Genomic DNA, 13,903 nt, shown 5'->3' on the forward strand with positions numbered 1-13,903 from the left:
TGTGGATCCGCCTCCAAGTCCATCAAGATAGTCCTGCAGTTGTCTGAGCTCATTGTAAGATTTGCCAGTACTTCCCCGGCAGCTTCTCGCAGTGAACCATCTTTGTCGTCTCTGAGGTTTATTGCATAACCTTGAAGAAATACGGCCATCAATTTGGGAATAGCTATATTCCCAATCTCCTTCCCTGTGGCCTTGTTGTCCAAGGCCAGCAATTTTATGATATCCATCGCCGGCTCCCATAGCTCTTGTTGGCAGTCCTCCATGTCCAAGATACCCTGCAGGCTGTGGAGTAGAATGGGGGTTCCCCGACAGCTCTTGGCCAAACCTTGTGCCTATTTTCTCACCAGCGACGGCAAGCCTCCACACAAAATTCAAAGATAGAGATGTTAGCCCAGACCGGCTCAGGTGAGTCGACCACTCGCCAGTCTTGCCGACCACGGCCGAGCACGACCGATGTTGTCCGACCACACACACTATGGTTAGAGGTTGAAGAAGAGGAAGAACAGAGTATACACACATAGTATAGGCACCAGCGTTGGCCAGAGCCCTGTATAGGAGATGGCAAAACTGAACTCTCTTTACTGAGTTGCCGTGGCGGTCTATTTATACAACTATATCCATCTAGTCCTAGTACAGCTGCCATGCTGCTACAGTGACTAGACAACACAACAGGACTGACTTCTGCGCCTGTCCCTGTATGTGGCTACAGTGCGGCAGGTGAGCCGTTCGGCGCCTGCCTATGTAGCGGCTACAGTACCACAACAGGGGGCCTTTTCGGCGCCGCCTTCCTTTGCTGTGTGTTCACACAAGGAAGCAGTAGATTATCTAACAATTCTTCCCCTAATCCTACTGCTATCCCTTGTACCCCCTCCATGCCGATCATCTCCTTCAGCTCCATGAGTCGAAGACGTCCGAGCGGCTAGGTGAGGACGTCCGCGAGTTGCCGACCAGTTTCGACGAACTCGATGATGATCTGCCCTCCATCGACACAGTCCCTGAGGAAGTAGAACTTCACGTCGATGTGTTTGCTCCGGTCGTGCAGAACCGGATTCTTAGCGAGGGCGATGGCGGGCTGGTTGTCCACCATCAGTGATGGTGGGTGAGCTTCCGCTCCGGTCAGCTCGCCCAACAGCGGGCGCAGGCACACAACTTGGCACGCCACTGTGGCCGCCGCTACATACTCTGCCTCGCACGTAGACAACGCCACCACCTTCTGTTTCAACGATAGCCATGAAATTGGAGCCGACCCGAGGAAGACGAGCACTCCAGAGGTGCTCCGCCGTCCGTCGATGTCCCCTGCCATGTCTGCATCGCTGAACACAGTGAGCCACAGCCTACTCCCGCTGGTCTTGGGAAAGATGATCCCTTGATCCACCGTCCCCTTAACGTAGCGCAGTAGCCACTTCACCGCAACCCAGTGATCCTCTCTGGGATCCTCCATGAAGCGACTGACGTAGCCCACGGCGAACGCAATGTCCGACCTCATGTGGACTAGGTAGCGCAGACCACCGACGATGCTTCGGTAGAGTGTTGCATCCACCTTCGACGCGGTGCTAGCCTTCGTCAGCTTCATCCGCTCCTCCGTTGGAGTCACGCATGGCTTGCACTCAGCCATGCCGCTCCGCTCCAACAGCTTCGAGTCATACGCGCTCTGACCGAGCATGAGTTCCTTCTTCCCCTGTCTCACCTCGATGCCGAGGTAGTAGGAGAGTGTGCCGAGATCGCTCATTCGAAAACGAGCCGCCATCTCGTGCTTGAAGCTGTTGATGTCCTCCTTGCGCGCGCCGGTGATGATCAAGTCATCCACATACATGTCGACGACAAGCTCCTCCTTCCCCCGTCGCCGCGTGTAGAACGCGTGCTCGGTTGTGCACCGCTGAAACCCAAGCTCGCCCAGCATGGCATCAAGCTTGGCGTTCCATGCTCGTGGGGCCTGCCACAGCCCGTAGAGCGCCTTGCGCAGTCGGAGCACCCTGTGCTCCTCTCCCTCGATGGCGAAACCTGGAGGTTGCCTGACGAAGACCGTCTCTGCCAGCTCTCCGTTGAGGAAAGCCGATTTAACATCCAAGTGATGGACATGCTAGTCCTTTGCTGCTGCCAAAGCCAGTAGCAAACGGACAGACTCCATGCGCGCTACTGGCGTAAAGACCTCCTCGAAGTCGATGCCCTCGCGCTGAACAAAGCCTCGGGCGATGAGGCGCGCCTTGTGCTTTACAATGGTGCCGAGCTCATCCCGCTTGACCTTATACACCCACTTTAGGCTGATCGAGCGACATCCTGGAGGTGGATCGACGAGCTACTGTCGGTGTTTCAAATAAGCACCAACTAGTAAATTTATATTTGTTGTGCGTTAGGCCCGGATGGTGTACTAAAGGACACAAGGTTTATACTGGTTCGGGCAGAATGTCCCTACGTCTAGTTTGCTGCTGCTCGTGTTGTTAGCACCGAAAAAGGTTCATAGTAGGGGGTACAAATGGTCGAGAGAGGGACATGTCCCAAGTCTCTGATGGAAAGGTCGAAAGGATGCCAAGAGCTTGGTTGCTGCTTGACTGTGTGTTATGTGTGGAATCAATCCATCCCCTTAGTGGGGTGTCCTGCCCTCCCTTTTATAGGCTAAGGGGGAGCAGGGGTTACGAATGGGAGAAAGAGGAAAAAAACAAAGGTCGAGAAGGTCCTTCGAAGGTGCCGGGTCTTCCTTTCCCTTGAGCCTGCCCTGCTGACATGGCAGACCATGCCAGGGATAGCACGTTCGCTGATCCTGATAGGGCCGTGCTCTGGCTTTGTTTCAGCAAGTGGTCACGTCCCATCTTACTCCGAGGGACGGTGCGGCATGCTAGGGTGCCGAGCCATGACCCTACGGGGAGCAGATGGGGAAGTGACCATATGTATGTTACTGTTGATGATGCGAGTTGTCTCTTGGATTGTAGTGGTTGTCGTATGCCTATGTCAGGATCCACGTCCGAGGGCTGATGGTGGTACCCACAACACTGTAAGACAAAAGTCGACGCCTACAACACTGTTCGGGCTCTGTCATGCCTGGAAGTGCTTAAAGCGCCCGTCTCGTCATATCCTGATGGTACTTTCCTACAGGCATGCAGGGCATGGTCCTTGGTACTGCGGTTCACTCAAGTGTCCTGTCTTACCCTGTGCCCATCATTATGAAGGAGCAGGGTGCAGTCGTCGGGCGAGGCGGAGCCTAGCCCCCGGGGGTCGGGCGAGGCAGAGCTAGCCCTTAGCTGTCGGGTGAGGCGGAGCCTGCCCTCAGATATCGAGCGAGGTAGAGCCAGCTCTCAGCCGTTTGGCGAGGCGGAGCCATCCCTCAGATGTTGGGTGAGGCGGAGCCAGCCTTCAGATGTCGGGCGAGGCAGAACCAGTCCCCAGTCATCGGGAGAGGTGGAGTCCAGCCCTCGAGGGTCGGGCGAGGCGGAGTCCGCCCTCAGCCGTCGGGCGAGGCGAAGTCTGCCCCAAGACGTCGGGCGGGGCGAAGTCTAGCCCTCGGGGGTCAGGTGAGGTGGAGCCAACCCTTCGGGGCCAGGCGAGGCGCAGCCTACCTTCGGTTGTATGGGCAAGAAGTGTAGTTGCGTTCTTGCCTGTTCGGAAGCATTAGCGTTTGATGGTTATTAGTTCTACCTCTTTGGGTACCCCAGTAATCAGTCCCCGACAGTAGCCCCTGAGCCCCCAGGTGATTCGAATAGAATCGCCCGGGGGTGATTTGACTTGCCAGAGGATGCGCGCGAGCGCACCCGATGGGTGTAGCCCCTGAACCCCCGGGTGATTCGGATAGAATCACCCGAGGGGTATTTCGATTCGCCAGAGGGTGCACGCGAGCGCACCCGACGGGTGTAGCCCTTGAGCCCTTGGGTGATTCAGATAGAATCGCCTAGGGGGTAATTCAGACCCTTTGTGGGTATGGCTGTGAGATTTGGTGTTTCGACAACTGGATAGTTTTAAAGGGAACCCCGGTATCCCGTTCGTGGGGATTCGTCCAGGGTCAGGCCGGTTGGGATTTGATCGTGGATCGAGACTCCCTTGAGGCTCGTGCGCCTAAGTTTTGGCCACTCGCGGGCCCACCCCTTGTTGGGATGGCCGTCAAAACTATTAGGCTAGCCCTCGAATTTCTTGGCTCAGGCGGGCCGGTGAAATGTTTTTTGACCCGTATCCCCTCTGCGGGAAAAGAGTCCTAGTCTGCCCAGAAAGGTGAAACGTTCGGCACGACTTTGGTGGGAAAGGATAGGGATTGCGGGCGCATATCCCGCGACATGACATGGTGGTGTATCGTGGCAGGCACGGAGATCTAGGAGGATGGTTGCCCTTCTCGCATCCATCGCCCCTATAAAACCAAGCGGTTCGCCCCTAGGGTTCTGTACTTTGCCTCCTTGCCTTTGCATCTACAACCTCCACCGCCAATCGCCTGAGCCTCCCGCACCCGCATCGTAGCCACCATCAAGCTCGCATCCACCCCCCTCCCAATCGTTCCATGGAGCCATGGTGCAGATCCGATATCACCCTTCAGCGCCTGGAGGGCCTCATTCACCGTGGCCTCCTTTGCCCATGGACCACCACCGAGGAGTGGCGGCTGCCCGGCAATGAGGACGCGCCGTTGCCGCCTGAAGGCTACGTGGTGTCCTTCGCTTGCTTTCACGAGTGAGGATTCGCCATCCCCACCCACAAGTTCCTTCGGGGGCTGCTGCATTACTAGAAAGTGGAGTTGCAGCACCTCACTCCCAATGGGGTCCAGCACATTGCGGCATTCGTCGCCCTGTGTGAGGGGTTCTTGGGGATTAGACCCCACTTCGACCTATGGCGGTATTTCTTTGCTGTCAACCTCTTGAAGAAGCAGGAGAAGAGGCAAGAGCTGAGCATGCCGGTGGGATGTGCCGGCATTCATCTCCGCAACAACCGGGTAAACGAATATCCATCGATGCGTCTGTCGACCTCCAACAAGGGGTGGCATTCGCATTGGTTTTACGTTAAGGACGACGCAGCCGCCCCCTTGCTAGTGTTCTCCGGGCGCATTATCGAAGAGGTCCCGGAGCTATAGAAGTGGGGCGTCCTAGATAAAGACAAGAAGAAAATCTAGGACCATCTCACCGCCCTCCAAATTCTGAAGGAGAGGGGCGTGAAGGGGTCGGGGATCATCGGTGCCTATCATACATGGAGGGTGGCACCGCTGATGAGCCACGCACTTCCCCTATACCTGATGGCACCCGGAGCGTCACTCGATGGGATGGTGCTTGCCAATGAACCTCTCCCCCCCTCTGAAGTGGCGCAACGCATCAAGGAGGCGATGGAGACTTTGAAGGACGACACCGACATCATCCTTGATTTCATGTATCTAGTGCCCGGGCACCCTCCAATGCAGCCAGAACTAGGGTACATTGATTTTTGTAAGTTCTCCTTCCTCGTGCCTCTTTTTTAATTGAACTTCCGACCCCTTGATGCTGACATTAGGATAGCGGGACCAGCGGAAAAGGCTCGTCTTTATGGATAGCTCAGCTCCGCTACCGAAGGACCCACTCGTGGTGGCGGAGAATCGTACCATGACCGAGTGGGAGAGGAAGATGAAGGAGTTTAAGAGGAAGAAGAAGCTATAGAAGCAGCAGGCATGGGAGCGAGGTGAAGAGACAGGCAGTGATGACAACGACAACGACGATGAGAAAGATGACGAGGTAGTCATAGACATCGAGTGGGGTGATCTGGGAGGCGAGGATGCGCTGATAGGTACCCACTTGTTAATGCAGGGACCCTTCTCGTTCCACGCAAGGGAAGGTGAGGCCATGAGGCTGGAGGAGGAGGCGGGCCGGACCATCAGCTCATCCTTAGCACCATCAGGGGTGGGCGGATATGCCGCTGTTCCTAAGGTGCTAGCAGGAGTGGGCAGACCCGTCACCACGCCCCAAGAGCTGGTGGGGGCGGGTGGATCCGCCTTCATGCCCGTGGTGCCGGTGGTAGCGGGTGGATCCGCCGCCGCGCCCGAGGTGGCTAGAGAGGGAGGTGGCTCCACCGCCGTGCCCCCAGATACGAGGGAGGTGAGCCCCTCGGCCTGGGAGCAGGGGACGGGCTCAAAACGGTCTTGCCCCGATGAGGTGGAGCAGGGAACTGGGGGTTCACCCCCCAAACGTCTCCACCACCCAACAGCGCCGACGTAAGTTGCTGGTTCCTCTGTTTTTCTCTATTTTTCATAGTGACTCACACCTTTTGTTACTTCTGTTGTGTCGAGAGATGGGTCAGACGAGGCACTTCCATAGCGCTGGCGCCCAAGAAGACCATCGCCCTTCAGGCAAGGCGGGGGCCGCCATCAGACATCGCTCGCATTTTGGGCGAGAGCGGAGCCAGTGTCATAGCCTTGTCGGCTAGTCTGGCGCCATCCGTGGTGGTGCCCGTGCCCTCAGCGGTTCAAGCAGTCGGTGAGGCTGAGGGGGCGCCCTTGGATGTTGCTGCGTAGGTGGCGACAGAAGTGATGCCGCCGCCGACGTCGGGGTGGGTGGGGCTATCGGCCGCACCCATTACATCGACCATGGCGGGTGCGGCGCAGCTGGATGAGGTCCCGCTGATGGAGGTAGAGGTGATGGTGGCTATGACAGATGGGTCGCAGCCAGGAGCTATGGTGGCGGCGCCCAAGGCAGCGGCGCATGCCATGCCACCGACGACCTCAGAGACGACGCCCGCCTCAGGCAGGACCGAGGGGGTCATGGCCCAGGGACCCTCGGGCACCGTGGTGGTTGCCGAGGAGACCGACAGTTTGTTGTCCCTGGTCCTGCCATTAGAGGGCCGCCACCCGCCTGCGCGGGATGAGCCCCCATTTCGGTGGGTGAGTCCATGGGACCCGTCATCGGAACTCTTCACCCTCAATGATGCCGCCGAGGGCAAGGAGCGGGAGAAGCTCCATGAGGGGTTCACGGCCATGCTGGAAGCTCTAAACCAGGCCAGTGGCGCCCTTCGAGATGTCATTGTTCCCACCAACTAGGTATTTACTTGGTTTTGCCTCCTGATTTCTTCTTTCTTCATCTATTTTTGTTTTCTGACCACCGTATTCTTTCAGTCGCTTATTGCTCGCAGCTGGGAGAAATCCTGGTTCCTTCGTGAAAACAAGGAGGATTGGGACCACCTTGTCAATGAGGCACGGCTGCATAGGGACATGACCGCCTAGCTCTAACAGAGGGTGGCCGAGTTGACTCCCCTTGCCACGAAGGCGGATGATCTTCGACGGCGGGTGGCCGAGGCCCATGGGGATGCGGAGCTCGCCGAGAAGTCTTTTGATGAGCTATCGGAGAGGGCACGGTAGGATCAGGAGGAGGCCACCAGGGCACAGAAGGAGCCAGATGAGCTGCTCCAGTGGGATGCAGAGACCTGTTAGGGGATCATTGACCTCCTAGCCGAGGCCGAGAAGGAGCGGGATCTTAGGCTGGTGGCCGAAGAGAGGTCCGCGGCCCTGGAGCAGAGGGCAAAACTAGACACTGAGACGGTCGCCTAGCTGCCCGAGGTGTGGGACGAGCTACGCCATACTGCAGATAGGCTTCGCTCGGAGCACAACGTGGCCTACAGGAAGTGCGACCGGGTTGTCCGAGAGCGTGACGAGGCGCAACAGAGGATCTGCTCCCTCTAGGCCGAGCTAGAGACCATGAGAGCCTAGAAGCTAGAGGCTGAGGGTGCCGCTGCTGGACTAGCCACAGATCTCGCTGAGGCGAGGAGTCTTCTTCAGGCGAAGAGCGATGAGCTTGATATCCTGAAGGTTGCCCTCGGCGTAGTCTGCGATGACCTGCAGGTGGTGTAGGCGGAGGGGACCAGCTCGCTCACGGCCCATGCCGCAAATATCATGGCACGGGTGCGCCAGCTGGTGAAGGAAGCTCTTCACTCGGGGATCACCCAAACCTTTGCCATTGCCCACTCGCATTATGATGACAACATCGATTTCAAGGCGATGAGCCTTGGTTTCACGCCTGGTTATGAACCCTCCAATCTGGATGCCATAGAAGCGACGCTAACTCTTTTTGCGAAAACCATAGCGAGCAGAATTGAAGATATGGTTCTCCTCGAGAGGGGGTAGTTAGTTGAATGAGTCTGATGGACATTTATTTGTAATCTATGGACAAGTGTCGGTTCTTTTGAAAACAGATTCACAACTTTGTTTCATTAAATAAATTCGCAATTTTGTTTTGTTTGGTTGAACATGCTTTCTTCCCTTTTTGCGTTCGAAGGAAGGTGCTCATGCAATCCGACCCTTCCGTTCGTTAAGACCGTAGGGCCCGAGGTGTATAAGAGGAAAACTTCGATTATGCTGGTGAGCAAAGTTACCGTAGCCGTCGAGGCGTGAGTTTTTTGCAGTCTTACCAGGCATGCTCGATTATTTGTTCCCACAAACCTTGCCGCTAACCTTAACGTGACTAAGAGGTCTGACGCAGTGACTATTTCAAAAAAGGAGGTATTTATACCTTTACTAGCCCTCGAGTGAGATCCGACCCCTTGCGGTCGCTGGGGCCGGATGTTACTCAAGACCGAAGCGAGGGTAGCGAACTTACTCTTGTATTCGCACACACCCCTTACTTAGGATTTTACCTATCGTTTTGAGACTGTGCGTTCGGTCTCATTGCAAGTCCGGCCTTCCCTGAGCCCCCGCGCATGGCGGGGATTCGGTCAATGGTCGTCTCTTTTTGTGACTATCGCTCCGTCCAAGGTTTTTGCACCCAGAGGGGTTGAGGCGACGTCACTTGCCTCGGCAGCTCGAGTGACATGCTTGATGAGCTCGCTAACAGGGATGTTCAAACAGAATCTGATCCCGTTGCTTGCGACAGGGTCGGCAAAGCCCTCAGGTGGCGTTCCGTTGCTCCCTAACCTGCCTTCTAACAGATTCCCCATCAATGGGGATTCTATGGGCTCGGCTAGAGGCTGGATTGAACTAGAAGGTTGAGATGACCCTATCCACCTCTATGCGGGTTGGGCAAAGGCCGCTGAGGCTCATCTGCGTTTTCTCCCCTGGCTCTTGTTTGACGCGAGGCGGCCTCAGACCCTTTGCGGGCCAGCCTTTGAACCTCGATATCTCGATCTCGAATCGAGCGGCTCGAGCCCCCGAGCCCCATGGGGTCTGATAGGGGTCGGCTGTGTTTCACACGTCACCCCATCCTTGGCCTCCGCACCTAGAGGGGCTAAGCTAACGACACTTGCCTCAATGGCTCGAGTGTCGCGCTCAATGAGCTCGCTAATGGGCACATTCGTGTGGAATCCGGGTCCGTCATTCGCTGATGGGGTCGGCAGAGCCCTCATGTGGCATTCTACTACTTCTTAACCCGCCTTGTGGCAGATGCCCGAGCCGTTCAATAGGCTTAGGTGGACCGTTGGCCTCTCCTCAATGGAGATTCTATGGGTTTGGCTCAAGGTTAGAATCGAATGAGAAAGGTCAAGATGTCCCTGTCCGCTTCTGAGCGGGGTCAGGCAAGGCCGCTGGGGCTCATCTCAGTTTTTCTCCCCTGGCTTTGTTTGACGCGAGGCAGCCTCGAGCCCTTCGAGGGCCGACCTTTGAACCTCGGTCAGTTGCCGCTCATATCGAATGAGGCGACTACCGCTTCGTGACTCGACACAGAGCGTTGAGAGGCAGCAATTGCATATGCAACATTTGGATGTATGGGATTAATGTATGATTTAATCAAAATGAAAGTGGGGGTCAGTGATGTTACCTCGGCGGCATGAGTGATGGGAAACTCTTACCGGACATGTCTGTGCGGGGTTTGAGTCCGACGTTTGCGACGGGGCCAGCATAACCTGCATGAGCATCGCAATTTTTTGTTCCTGTCTCTCGGTAGCGATTTGAGCCGTTCGATTGACTTAGGTGGCCTGACAGTTTCTCCTTGAAGGAGATTCCATAGGTAGACCCCTCTAAACCCTTCTCGAGAAGGCGGATGCTAAAGCTTAGGGTGCAGGGAACTGTGAATTCGATTATGCTGGTGAACAAAAACACCATAGCCGCTGGGGCGTAGGGTCTAGCGGTTCGTCCAGTTTTATTCAAAGTTTTACACCTGCACACTACGCCTCTGGTTTTTAAACATAAGGAGGGGTCGAGTGAAGAGAATGTCTAAACAAGTAGACACTCTCAGCAGCCCCCGAGCGATGTCTGCGCCCCTGCCGTTGCAGGGGTCGGAGGCTCGGTAGTAAAATTGACATGCAAAGTAAGTAAACAAAGGTGCTTATCTTTCGGCGGCTGTTCATTCGGCCTTCACCTGGGCTGTGCGATCGACCCAGGAGGCCCGTTGGGCTCCCCTTGATAGAGGTTCCATCGTTGGGTTGTTCCAGGTCCTGCCTATGGAAGCGAAGAGTCGCCTGTATGCGGGTGAGCCTTGTTTCTTGTGCCTGATGTGTGGTAGTGGTGGGCCATGCCTAGGCCATGTCCTATTTGACTAGGCACCGTTTCATTGAGTAGAGCGCGTCCCGTCGGTCCAGACGCGTCCCCTCGAATTCCCGTCAGCATCGATTTCCCATCTGCATTGAATAGGGGAAGGAAGAGGGTTTTTCATCCCAACCTTTCGCCTTTCTTCAGTTGCTGCATCTCCTCCTTAAATAGGGGGAGGGAGGGGGTTCTTGTCCCCATTCCTTCACCTATTCTTGAGCAGCTACCTCCTCTCCTTCTTCCTATTCACCGAATGCATTCATGCATTGCAGCGGTTCCTAAGTGAGAGAGGGTAATGCTAGGGAGAGAAAAACTCACAGATCTGCTCTTGAATCTGGAGTGCGATGTCAAGCTGGAGGTCATCCAATGTAGATGAGATGATGTCAGCCGCCTTCATCGAGAAGGGGCCGCCGCTATCGAAGGAGGAGGTGCACTGGAGGGTGATGAGCGTCGTCGGCTCTATCGTCATCCGCGAGGCCTTCATCGGGATGGAGCCATACGGGGACCTCTTTTGGCAAAGCTTCTCTAGGCGAGCCTTGTTGGTGGGGAAGCCACCCAGGACTACATTGATGTGGGGTTTTGCCCTTGCAGCTGCTTAGATTGGCTAGTTCATGAAGCTTGATGAGACGTCAGAGACATCCATCAGCCATGGTGGCCATTCTCCGGTGGGCAGCGCCCCCCATCCAGGTGCCATTGTCAGGGTTGCGGCTGATCACGATGGCGTAGTCCCTAGATGCCCTGGAGAAGACACCATAGTAGCCAATGCGGTGCTTGATGTTGCAGACGACGACGCCCTCAAGGATCCCTCAGAGCGGTAGGACGTTGTCGATGGAGAGCGTGGCGCGGAGACCATAGTGGTATTTAGAGTAGAAATGGTCAGTAGATGTAACCGTTTAATTTGTGGGGGAGCCCCCATGTGAACTATTTTATGTATTCATGAATACATCAGTCCCTTTTTGTGATGAAATCACTTTGTAGGCGATAAATTTGTGAGAAAATGAACAAGTTCTCAAATTTTGTTACGACAAACAGTTTTTCAGCTTTTCTCCCTCTTTTTGTAAAAGAGGTTCATTGCCTTCCGACCCTTCCCATAGTCAAGGTCGCAAAAAGCTCGAAGTGCGGGCAAGCCAATTCTGATCATGCTGGTGAGCAAAGAGACTATAGCCGTTGGGGAGTGGGTTTCCCACAGTCCTACCAGTTATGCTCAGAGTTTGTTCCTGAAATCCTAGCCTTTAGGACTTACCATGAGAAAAGAGGGAAAACACAGAGAATGTTTGTAAGATAAACGTACCCATACCAGCCCCCGAGTGAGGTCTGACCCCTCGCACTTGTAGGGGTCGGATGTCACGAAAGATCGGGGATTTTGATGACAAAACTGATAATAGAAAGTATGCGTTTATTTAAGGGTAAAAACGACGTAGCTGCTCAATGTTCCAGGCGCTGGTGAAGACCTCGCCGTCGATGGTTTTCAACTTGTAGGCGCCTGGCCAGAGTACTTCCGTGACAACGTACAGCCCCTCCCAGGGCGGGGAGAGCTTGTGGCGGTCCTTGTTGCTCTGCACGAGGTGGAGAACTAGGTCCCCGATGTTGAAGGCTCGGTCCCACACCCATCAGCTATGGTACCATCGCAGCTCCTGCTGGTACTTGGCCGAACGGAGGAGGGCGATGTCGTGAGCTTCATCTAGCTGGTCCATGGTGTCTTCATGGGATGCCTTGGCTCCCTATTCATCATACGCTCTGATCCTTGGAGCTCCATAGTCAAGGTTGGTTGGGAGGATGACCTCGGAACCGTAGACCATGAAGAAAGGCGTGTAGCCGGTGGCTCGGCTAGGAGTTGTCCTTAGGCTCCAGAGCACCGCGGGGAGCTCGACGACCCAGCATGCGCCAAATTTGTTCAACCGGTTGAAGATCCTAGGCTTGAGGCCCTATAGGAGCTTGCCATTTGCATGCTCGACCTGCCCGTTCATTCGGGGGTGCACGACGGTGGCCTAATCGACCTAGATGTGGTGTTCATCGTAGAATCAAAGGAATTTCCTACCATTGAACTGTGTGCCGTTGTCCGTGATGATGGAGTTCTATACTCCAAAGCGATGGATGATGTCGAGGAAGAACAACACAGCTGGCTCGGACTTGATCACGAAGATTGGCTAAGCTTCGATCCATTTTGTGATCATGTCTATGGTGACAAGCAAGTGGGTGTAGCCCTCGGGCGCCTTCTTGAGAGGCCCAAATAGATCGAGCCCCCAGACCATGAAGGGCCACGTGATGGGGATCATCTGGAGTGCCTGGGCTAGGAGGTGAGTTTGCCGAGCGTAGTACTGGCACCCTTCGTAGGTGCGCACGATCTGTTCGGCGTCGGCTATTGCAGGGGCCAGTAGAAGCCATGTCGGAATGCATTTCCATCCAAGGTTCTTGGCATGGCATGGTGACCACAGACCCCACCATGGATATCACCTAGCAAATGCTTCCCCTGTTCGATGGCGATGCAGAGCTGTAGGATCCCGGGGTGGCTTTGTTTGTAGAGTTCGCCCTCAACAAGAATGAAGGACTTGGCGTGAGTCACAGAGGAGGTAGTCGAGGTAGAGTGTTCTCCAATCGACTAGAGGCTCAGGCTCTATCGCTAGATCCTCTTCAACCTCCATGACCTCGGGGCCGGACGGAGCCATCAGTTGGTTAGCCCCCGAGGATGGATCAAATAGACCGTCATTGGCCCATTCCGACCCATTGTTGCGCACCGAGGGATTGTGTTGGTCGCTGGCGAAGACACCTATTGTCACCGGCTCTCGGCCGGATGCCGCCTTTGCAAGCGCATCGGCCGCCTCGTTGAGGTGCCTTAGGATGTGATTGAATTTGAGGCCATCGAATTTGTCCTCCAGCCGTCAGACCTCTTAGCAGTATGCAGCCATCTTGGCATCATGACAGCTTGACTCCTTCATGACTTGGTTGACAACCAGCTGGGAGTCACCTCGGATGTCGAGGCGTCGGATGCCCAACTCGATGGCAATGCGTAGGCCATTGATGAGCGCTTCATACTTAGCCACATTATTGGATGAGGGGAAATGGAGACAAACCATGTACCTCATGCGTACCCTGAGGGGTGATATGAAGACCAGCCCCACACCGGCGCCCTTCTTCATCAGTGATCCATCGAAGTACATCATCCAGTACTCTTGATCGACGACCGTCGGTGGTGTTTGGACCTTGGTCCATTTCGCAATGAAGTCAGCCAATACCTAGGACTTGATCGCCGTTCGAGAGGCATACGTAATGCCCTGATCCATCAACTCGAGCGCCCACTTTGTGGTTCTTCCCATGGTGTCCTGGCTTTGGATGACCTCACCGAGGGGAAACAATGTCACGACCGTCACCGGGTGTGACTCGAAGTAGTGGCATAGGTTTCTCTTGGTGATGAGGACGGCATATAGGAGCTTTTGGATTTGGGAGTAGCGGGTCTTAGAGTCGGATAGTACCTCGTTGATGAAGTACACTGGGCGCTGCACCTTGAGGGCATGCCCCTCTTCTTCT

The sequence above is a fragment of the Miscanthus floridulus genome, chromosome 13 (assembly GCF_019320115.1).
Source record: "Miscanthus floridulus cultivar M001 chromosome 13, ASM1932011v1, whole genome shotgun sequence".
Taxonomy (NCBI): domain Eukaryota; kingdom Viridiplantae; phylum Streptophyta; class Magnoliopsida; order Poales; family Poaceae; genus Miscanthus; species Miscanthus floridulus.